The sequence below is a fragment of the Dipteris shenzhenensis genome, chromosome 17 (genome assembly GCF_047967505.1).
Source record: "Dipteris shenzhenensis isolate YYH24624 ecotype China chromosome 17, Dip_SZ_1.0, whole genome shotgun sequence".
NCBI lineage: Eukaryota > Viridiplantae > Streptophyta > Polypodiopsida > Gleicheniales > Dipteridaceae > Dipteris > Dipteris shenzhenensis.
The window spans coordinates 31,557,168-31,567,848 of NC_141612.1; positions in this window are offsets into that span (position 1 = coordinate 31,557,168).

Genomic DNA, 10,681 nt, shown 5'->3' on the forward strand with positions numbered 1-10,681 from the left:
GATGAGGAAGTCTACATGCAAGAACTAGTAGGTTATGTTGAAGCAGGGAAAGAGAATCAGGTTTGCCATCTCAAGAAAAGTCTTTATGGCTTAAAGCAAGCACCCAGAAGTTGGTACAATAGAATCGACATGTATTTTTCTAATCTGGAATAAATGAAGTCCATGTATTTTTCTAATCTGGGATACATGAAGTCCAATGCAGATCATACTCTCTACTATAAATTTCAAGGAGAAGACATTACTATTGCACTTTTGTTCGTAGATGATCTCATTGTGACCGAAAGCAATGATGGCTTCATCAAGAAGTTGAAACAAGACTTATTTGCAGAGTTTGACATGAAAGATCTTGGATTTATGCGCTATTGTCTTGGAATTGAGTTTTGGAGGGACTCAAACAGCACCGTTATGAGTCAGTGAAAATGTGTTGATAGTCTCCTAGAGAAGTTTCTTATGGAAGATAGCAAGATTGCAACCACTCCCATGGAACATAGTTTGAAACTTACAAAAGATTTTTAAAAGCCTACAGTCTATGACATTTGCTATCGGTAACTCTTCGGATCTCTTATATATCTGACTATCACACGACTAGATATTTGTTATGCAGTAAGTTCACTTGCACAGTTTATGGCAAATCCAAAACAGACTCGCTAGAATGCAACTAAAAGAGTCTTAAGGTACCTCAGAGGTACAAGATAGTTTGGAATAGAATACAGAGGAAGTCATCCAAGTGCATGGATACTAAGATAGTGACTATGCAGGAGATCATGAGACCAGGAGATTCACACAGGGATATGCATTTTTCCTTGGTCAAGGTGCTATATCATGGTTGTCAAACAAATAGCCAACTATTTCTTTGTCTTCAACTGCAACAGAATATAGGGCACTCACGATAGGTGCATGTGAGGCTATATGGCTCAGAAAACTATTGTCAAAAATAGATTTTTTTGATGAATCAAAGCCAACAACAACATACTATGATTATCAATTGGCACAATCATTGACCAAGAATCCAGTATATCACTCCAGGACAAAGCACATTGATGTCAAAGAGCACTTCATCAGAGAAATAGTGTTACTTGGTGACATCACACTGCAGCATTTTGATAGCAAAGAGAATGTTGCAGACATCTTTACCAAACCACTTGGCAAAGAGCTTTTCAAAAAGCACCGACAAGCTCTTGGTTTGACATAGAGGAAGGACATTCCCATTAAAGGGGTGTGATGGAATGTAATGTTCAGTCCTTCTTTGATTCCCAAGAATCATCATCTTGAGGGAAGGCCTACTTCATGATGTTGATATTGAGGGAAGGTGTTGCAAAACCATCTCAACATTATGTGTTCAATATTGTGCATAGCACTAACACATAGAGTGCTATAAGGAAAGGGTTAGAAACCCTTATCCTAACCCTAAAAGGGTTTGCATATATTCTACATTTTTAGCTAAATCTAGTGTACAATTAGTCATTTATGGTCTACTCTCTAGCTATGCCCTCTCTTCTCATCTCCACTCTTCTCCTCTTCTCTCTCCGTATTTGTTTAGCCTTAGAATCCCTTCTAGAGTCCTCTATTCTCCTATCCATCTATCTATATATACAACATATGAACATATGTACATGAATGATGACTAGGACAATGACCCATATACTTCAATAACTATGCACCCTTAACAGTTGGTCTCTATGTCATATGGCCTCATGAAAGAAAGTTCTAAACATGTCTAATTTAAGGGTGACACGAGGCTAGACAGTGCTCTAAATCCATTCCTCAAAAGATAATGGTAATGTACTTCGACCATAGTATGAAGGCATTTTAAAGTAAAAAGATCCTCTAACTCAATATCTTTAGATCATAGGTATGTCCTCCACTTTTCTGCTCTCAATGCAATGAAACATGGAACTGCATGATTGATATCCTCGAAGAATGGGGGAGGTGGATCCATGTGTAGCTTGGCAGGTTGATGAATCAGTCCTCTAATATCCCTAACAATAAGTAGCAACCTTGATAGAAATTGAGAGAGAGAGAGAGAGAGTTTGTTTTCATGCATATACGCATTTGCAACTACATGCACGTGCATAATATGCAGGCACACACATGCACACATGCATGCATGTGTACGTGTGCATGTGCACTCATGTGATCCACATAGCTGCAATACCCATATCTAATCTACCACCACAAGACAAGGATGGTAGTAGGCCCCCCCTCCCCCTCCCCTTGTTCTTGGGTGGGATTTTTTGCCCTGAAGTGGTAAGTGTATAACATGATCCTCCAGTTTACAATGCCTCAACTATAGACCATGGAGGATCTAAAAGACATAAAGAGTAAATTTTTAAGAGTAAAAGGAGTAGAGTAGTTCATAAGGTAGAGGCATTCATTGAATTCACACCAAATGGGGTGGTTATATAATATGATAAAACCTAGAAAGGAGAAGGCTCAAAGTAAGCCTTACACTTCATTTGCATTTGTCCATAAGTATTTAATTGCAAATGTAAAGTACATGTACTTTCATTCCATAAAACTTGAATCAATTTCACAAATGGTTTTTCCTCAAATACCAATAGCTCTATGTTTTCCATTGATACAAGCAAAATCAAAGCAAAAAAGGTTGTTAAAATGTAGAGCTTGCTATGAAGGGGCTATGGAACTAAATATACCAATGAATGGGATATATGTTGGTAACAAATACCCAGACAACACGCAACCCTCTAGCCAAGAACGGCCCTACCAAAAAATAACTAATGAAAAAACAACAACAATTACAGACCTATTGATGCTGCTCGCTGCCTAGTCGATGTGGTTGGTCGTTTTTAGTAAAAGTGGTAGAGCCCTCATGGGCATCTTGGACTCAATCTATGAGAATCCTAGTGATGGAGCATAGGAACACCCATAAAGATATGATGGAGCCTAAGCATGCATTGTTGTTCTATCAGCATAGCCTAGAGGATCTCACAAACTTGAGTGTCAAGGAATATTTAAAAATCCCTTTCAAGGTAGATGCACACTTGCATTGAAGCAGGGATGGCTTGCATGGGTGATTTTGAATTACACGGATGCTAAACCTATCGATGGAAGGCTTCCATGGCAAGGCCTTTTTCAATGTAGCCATGGACGTCTAAGCTCTAGCGAGGGTGGAGCCACACTAATGTGTGGAAAAGAAAAAGAAGGCTGCCCTTTGGAGAAGGAGGTCCAATTGATTGTTCAACTATCAACAAACGTACTGCCATTCATCTACTATTGTGTGGGGACAAGGCTTGAAGGAGGCTCTTTGGAAACTGTCATTCATCTACTATTGTGTGGGGACAAGGCTTGAAGGAGGCCCAATTGATTGTTCAACAAGTGCCAAGCCACTGCCTAAGTGTGGAAAAGACAAACACGACCTCCCTTTGGATACCTTGAGGCACTCAAGAGGTCTCTAAGAGTTTGATCAATTTGCATAGGTTGAGTATGAGACACGATTTAGTATAGTGCAACACTTCAATATATTGTTAAAGGGAGCCACAAAGGCTGAAAGGCCTCACTTCAGACTCATCGATTTCAACAAACCATGCAAGCGGAGTAGTTAAGAAAAGAAGCTCAAAAGACCTATTACGTAGCCAATGGCCATCAAGTGACAATTATATATATGTTCACCCCTCCAAGAACCTCTAGTCAAGAAATTGCTAAATAAATGAGACTACTGAATTGCCTCACCAGTGATTGCATGACTATGACAATTTGACCTTACATTCGATTGGAGTGTCAAAGGGTTTTGGCATTCAACATCTAAATTGTGTTAGAAGCTTTTAGGCATATTTGGATTGAGTCATCATTATCTATAAATCTAATGTCTAGACTTGTGCCCATTCCTGCATTTCCTGACAAGAATAGGCAAAAGGGCGCTTTATGTTTTAAGCATTTCTTAAGCAGTATATCTTCCCCAGGAGATGTTGTGATCCGTTTAGTTGTCGTACTGGTGGTGGTATTGACTATTAGGCAAGATTTGGTATGCAAAGTCACTTGCCATGTGGGGATGATTTGGCTTACAGAGGCTGTCCATCTCTATGTGTAGGTCGTACATGTTTGGATATTGGACGCATGCTTCAATGTGTCGACAGTCAACAAAAGTGGTGATGTGCTACTGTGAAGCTCATGGTGTCATAGGTCTTTGGTGAACTTCTTCATGTTAGCATTGATTGTTTGTTAGTTATGATAGTATATATCATGCCATGTGGGGAAAGTTTTGTTTGTGCTTGGCTCCTTGTCGCGACGAACGGCAAGTAGAGTAAACATAGCTCTCTATAGTGATTCTCGGGGTCTTTGCCTTCACTATAGTTATTAAAGCACACAAATTTCTGTCTCTTTTGTTTCTTGGTTGTGCATTTTGTTATATTGTACACGCTTGCATATTCAACTAGACAAATATTACGCAATGTGGCCGGTCCTTGTACTTGCCTACAATGTCTTGGAAGAAAATATCAGTACTCTGTGGGTCCATCTTCTCTAGTTGGAGGTGCCACTTCAACAACAACATATGCTCCTCTAGAGGGCTTGTGTCTCGCTTGTGTTGATGTAGAAAAAATCATGTGTGGTGCTTATAAGTGGCATCAACAACGACAAGTATGCTGCTTGTTGCGAGCTGATGTGCTGAGTGTTCAAGATTGCATTGCCAACTCTGCGAATGCGTTCGTTTGCGGGTATATTAATTGCAAGCATTGCTGCAAAGCTTGCTAAACAGCCTCTGTTGTGATGCAGTCGATCTTTGTCATGTATGAGGTGGAGTACGATGCAGCTGCATGCAGATTAATGACATATTGCATATCAATGTTAGCATTCCATAGCTCAGAAATAGTTATGTTGAAGTTGTTCGTGTAGATGTCCTTTGGATGACGCTTCAGGAAGAGTGCTAGCTGTGAAATTCCATAATGCAACGCCGTGATGTAGTCGTCTTCCGATAGTGCGAGTGCATCAAAGAAGCTATTAAAGTCGAGGTTGTCGATGCAATTTTCTTCCATGAAAGAATTGATTCTTTTGTAGTTTGCTCTACATGCATCCGAGTGAGTTGAGTCTTCGTGTGAACACAAAAATTTTGTTGCCCTTATGGGGGGGCGAGGAAATGGAAGTGGCATGTTTGTCCTCTCTTCTTACATGTTTTCCTATGTTTATGCTTTTGGATTTCATTGTTCTATAACGCGAGCCTTGAAAGGTCAGCACACAAGTACTTGTCCACAAATGCCTCCACATCGCTATTTGGACATTGACCGTAAACGGGAGCATCCTCAATCCATAGTAGACCATGGTCATGCTGGCTCCCTCTGTTCTAAAACTGGGTCACAAGGAAGAAGTCAAGAACTTTGCCCAAAATTGCTGTGTCTTGTTTGAGAAGCCACTTCACCAATTGGAATTTGTGGACGTAAACTAGTTCATGCAAATTGCTCTCAAGCGGTGTTGTGTGAGTTCTTTCCTTTACTGTTTGGAGTTCACACAAACATTGGAGCAGTGGACCCCAGTTCTTCTCTACAGACAAAAAAGTTAAGAGAAAGGTAGGGGGCCCTAGTTGTGGGGCCCTAGTTGTCTTATCATCGCGAAAAGGTTTCTCTTGATTTTGTGCTTGTAGTCAGCTGATGTACGGAGGCATGCGAAGTCATGGTAGCCTATGTATGATTTCAAGAGACACTCTATGTTTGTATCTTGTGCGGCCTCCTTACTTGGATTCTTCGTCCTTGACCGTTACGCATGTGAACCCACGTTGACGATAGTACCTGCTTGACCAGAACTTTCATTGTCTTGAAGTATAAATTTTCAATCAATGTCGCCCATAGAGTGCTATGAGTGTGAGCGTAGGTTGGACAAGCCCGCTCATGTAGTTGTGCATGTACTCTAGTTTACACTTTAGCATGACCATTACTATTGAGCTATCGCTCAAGAAGCGAGGCAAAACATTTTGTGCCCTATCCACGTCGGCAAAGACATTGATAACAGCACCGTGGAGGCCATATTGACCTTCGTATGACAGCTGACAAATTTGGGCGAAGGGTATTCGTATTGAAAACAAGCATGCCTCTAAGTATTCAGTGCACTTGTGAACTTCTTCTGCGGATGTAGGTGCATGTTCTTCAATGCATACCTTGGAACTTTCCCTTTTCTAATCTAAGTGTGATAGTGTGCACAAAAGACCCTGTGCTGTCTTAGCACCAGGATTGAGTTGTAGCTAGGCTATAAAGCTGGTTGTTGCGATTGGGGTGTGGCACATTTTGCTCCTGAACGCCAACACCCCACAACAAACACAAGGGAATGAAGACGTATCTTCAATGCTCTTTAGGTACTTTGCGATGGGAGCACTATGGACCTGAGCATCCTCACTTGTGGAGCAATGCAGTTCGTTGCTTCATGGTGGTTCCTGCATACGGTGGTCTCGCGATGCGTTGTGGGAGTCTTGACAATCAGTGGTTGTTTCGATGCATAGTTCGGGCTCAAGTGTTAACTCCTTTCTTTGTTTGTAAACTCTCTTCATGGTAACATGCATTGAGTGTTTGGTGCCTTCAAAGCTTTGCAAGAACAAACTCACAATTTTCTTTGCGGTTGCTTGTGGCATTGCTTGGACCAATGCTAGCAATTTGATCTTGTGCATTGCATCCCACAAGACATATGCATGCTTTCTTTTTTGCTTGTGTAGTAGAGCTATCTTTGCAGGGCTCACTGACTCGTTTACAAGCAAAGTGTGCACTACTTTAATGTTGTCACCTACATGGAAGAGTAGCTGACATGTTGTCTTCGCAAAGGACTTCGAAGGAGCAGTGCAACATTGTGCTTACATGACGTAGACAATCGTGGATTAATGCACATGAGTTGGACGTGTTCTTAAGCATGTAGACCATGTGTTTGAGATCTGTGGTGTTTGGTTGCCGTGTTAGAGCGTCCAAAAGCAATTCCCTCCAAGGTGCATTGATAGAAGGAGAGTGCGCGAAAACTAAATTGTACAACATGTGTGCAGACATTTCATATGTATGTGAAGGTGAAAAATCCAACAAACATACAAGCAAGTCATGGTTGTTTGGGTGGGCCAAGATGGTGTACTTACTAGTGTCATACAATTGCATGTCTATGTCTTCACACATTGTGTCAATGTCTTCTTCGTATGCAAGGGAAACAAGATAGCAACTCAAACCAAGATAACCAAACAATGAGTGCAACAAACCAAACCATCATTTTTTAAAGAAGACATTGGAGGTACACATGTTTGTCAAGCATTTGGCTCAAAAGCAATCAAGTGCTCTGAACTGTTGATAATGAAACTACCGCTCAGCTTGATACCTACTACGAGCATTGAGTGCACATGCAAGACACTATCATTGTATAGTTCAAGGAAAGGCATTTGCGAACAAAGCAAAGCGTCGACGTGTGTGCCACAAATAGTGACAGCCACGTCAGAGCCATCTCGGAGGAAGATGCGACCTTTAGGGATCAAAACCTTAGCAATGTACTAGATGGAGGCGTAAGTGTAGCAATAAGGATGACCAGGATCACAGCTCACACATGCGCCACCACAATTTCCACAAGCTGTGCGTTAAGGTTGGTGAAATGTAGCACGCCTGTGACCTGTAACAAGAAGAGGGACTTTGTGAGAAAGATATGTGTACACAATGAGACACAAAAGATGATGTGAACTTACTCTTTGACCGTAGCCATTGGATACTTGAGACATGAAAAATTGCTGGAGGGTGACTTTTTTCTCACCATCAGGAACCTCTACGAGGATGTTGAAGTTGTAGAAGCCCAACACATTATTTGCAGTCATGTAAGAGACATTCTTGAGAGTGTACATGACAATCCCGTTGTCATTGTACTCTTGAATCAAACGATTGAGGACAACTTTTCCCTCAAAGACAAATAAAAGCTATAATAACCAGAAACATTAGAAGCTATTATACCCGTGGAGCTACACAGAGCAAGGAAAAGGCCAAACAAACTTATAGCTACATGATCTTGGTCACGAGGACCATCGGCTACAACAACCTGGTCCACTGCACCCCCTTCAGTATCCACTTTAATGATGATGACGCTGATAGTAGCCAGCACCATTGAAATTGTACCATTCTTCATCCGTATTGCCCATGATGCAAAAGGTACGAAATTGGCTATCAAGCCTTCCGAGGCAAATTGAACGTTGCCCTTGAACTCCTTGCCTTTCACAATTAGTGTAGCCGCGTCAATGTGCAAGGAGAAGTAACAACTCCCCCCCTCGTCTAATCCTTTCTTGCACGGGACCACACCATCAACCCTATAGAAAGAATCTGGAACAAATGCATGCGGCACAATCAAAGTGATTGTCTTGCAATTGTGGCGATCGGTGAAATCATCACACAAGCGGGTCGCGTATGTGGGCTTCTTATCTTTGAAGTGCCATACTTCACGAGTAGCTTCCCTTTAAAAGCAAACCTATGCGTGATGGCATCGGTGATTTGGCTAATGCCTAGCAAAGGTAAACTATTTCCTCCCCCTATGAGTTTGGTTGGAGTGAGTGCTAGCGCTTTAGGATCGACTGGAACATCTTTGCCTCCGCTAGAAATCGCCTCGTTTGCATCCACAGGTTGCATGAAGTCATTGGATGCTGGCTTCTTCAAAGATGATGCCTTGCTAGCTGCAATTGTTCATGCGATATGTGCTATGTTAAAACCATTCTTCTAAAGATGTTCCATTGCAATTGCTCAATGTTTGTGATGGTTTCTTACGTGAGGGTTTTTTCTTTCAACTTGCTTATTTCATGTTTTAATATGGTTGAGTTTTGTTGTTGTTTGCAGGTGAATAAGGCCATACGTCTGTATCCACCAGCAGTTGCGGTTTTCTGTTAAGCGACAACGGATATGAAGCGATTCCCATAGCGACGGTTCTCGTCGCACCCATTGTATCGTGGCACCACGACCCCAAGTATTGAAACCATTCACAATTTACGATTGTTATGCCCAAATGAAATGACAATTGAAACCAAAGACACAACAAAAACAGTTTGCATAGCCTCTCATATCTCTATGAAGACAGCCCAAAGCAATAATCATTTAACAGTTGAGATGTCTGCAAATACTCATCTCAAACCTATTCGGTTTCTCCTGCCTTAGTTTGTACACAGCAAGTAGATTCCTCCGAAATCTAACTCGTAATCATGAAAGGTGAGGACAAACACTCTGCATGCACTATACATGCAGCAGTAACGGGAAAGCCTACTATTGTCGTAGTAAACTCTTGCAGTCGTAATTCCCATAAGAGTGGAGAACTATAACCATGACGAATAACAGAGGTAGAGAAGGAGCGATAAGAGTACCCTCTGCGTACGCCTCTCTAGCAGCTGCTTGGAAGGCCTACCGGAGTGAGCGTTTTTGGTCTTTGCTAATTGCAGAATTTTAGAGCAACTCGGATTGCTTGGGAGGTCTAGACCCAACGGAGAACACAACCGACGAGCTGAAAATAGAAGCACATACTTTTTCTTTCACTCCCTTGCCTGCACATGCATGCAACTTTGCAATAAGCCTCTGACGACATGCAGTACCAACAAAAGAAACGTCAGCCAACCAAAGAATAAGACGACCAAGTAGCTCACAAAGCAGAGCGTGCCATCATCTCTAAGCTTGAGAATAATACAGACCTCCTACAACGGACACCGCATCATCATTTGTATCCAACGAGGCTTTACCAGTTACACGCTAAGCCTTCACCATTCTGCAACAAACACGACGAATAGCAACCGAACGTCAGAATTAGAAAAGCAAATGGAATCAAGAACTTGGGAAGAGAAACCGTAGAGCTATTCACCCCTGTGGAAAGTGTTGCTCCCCGTGTCCATAAACTCTTGGGAGCCTTCGTCATGGAGCAGATGGTGGAAGCTATCTCAGTAGAGCTGGGATATAAGTAGCAACCTGAATGATAAGTTGGCGCCCTAAATGCTAAGTCAGTTCCTTGACTTTACCTTTGCCATTGCTGTGTTTTTCTTAGATCTACTCCAAACTTGAGTTTTTGCTAGTGATCTAATGCTTGAGAGGTGTTCTAAAGTACCTGATCTACCTACTCATGACAAGAAGCAACAAAAAACAACAACTTTGATAATTTTTATATGGATTATTCCTACTTTTCCAAGAAATTGCCTACTCTACCAAATTTCAAAAATCATAAAAAACTCAATTCTAAGTAGTTTTTCTACATATTTGTCATAACCACAAGCTCGATGAAAGGACACTCTTAGAAGCACTTGTTCATGAACACTCTTCCTCAAATTATAGGATCTTCAAACTACCTTTTCATGAGAAGAAATCGTCGCAATAAAGAAGACAATCTGTACCACATCAATTCTCCTCTAAAAGTAGCTCTCTGCCAAGAAAAACCAACATCGAACACATGGATTTCGATCCAAAAGTAGCTCTGTGCCAATTCGCTGTAGAAGATCCACCCGCGAACGTCAAGGTGGCTTTATAGTTCTTTCCCAACTTAACTCCATGACCTCCAAAATTAGCGTGCCACCAAGTCAAGTTTCTCTGACCCAAGTCACATGGACCAATTAGAATTTTACAACGTCCCTAAAATATGTCTAAATATTTTTGCCATCTTCATCTTACAACCTCCGGCATGCCAAAAATGTCCCATCATTACAAGTTGGTTTTGCCTTCTCGAGAATGATTACTAAGACATTCGCCCCCAAGGGCAAGCCAAAAATGTA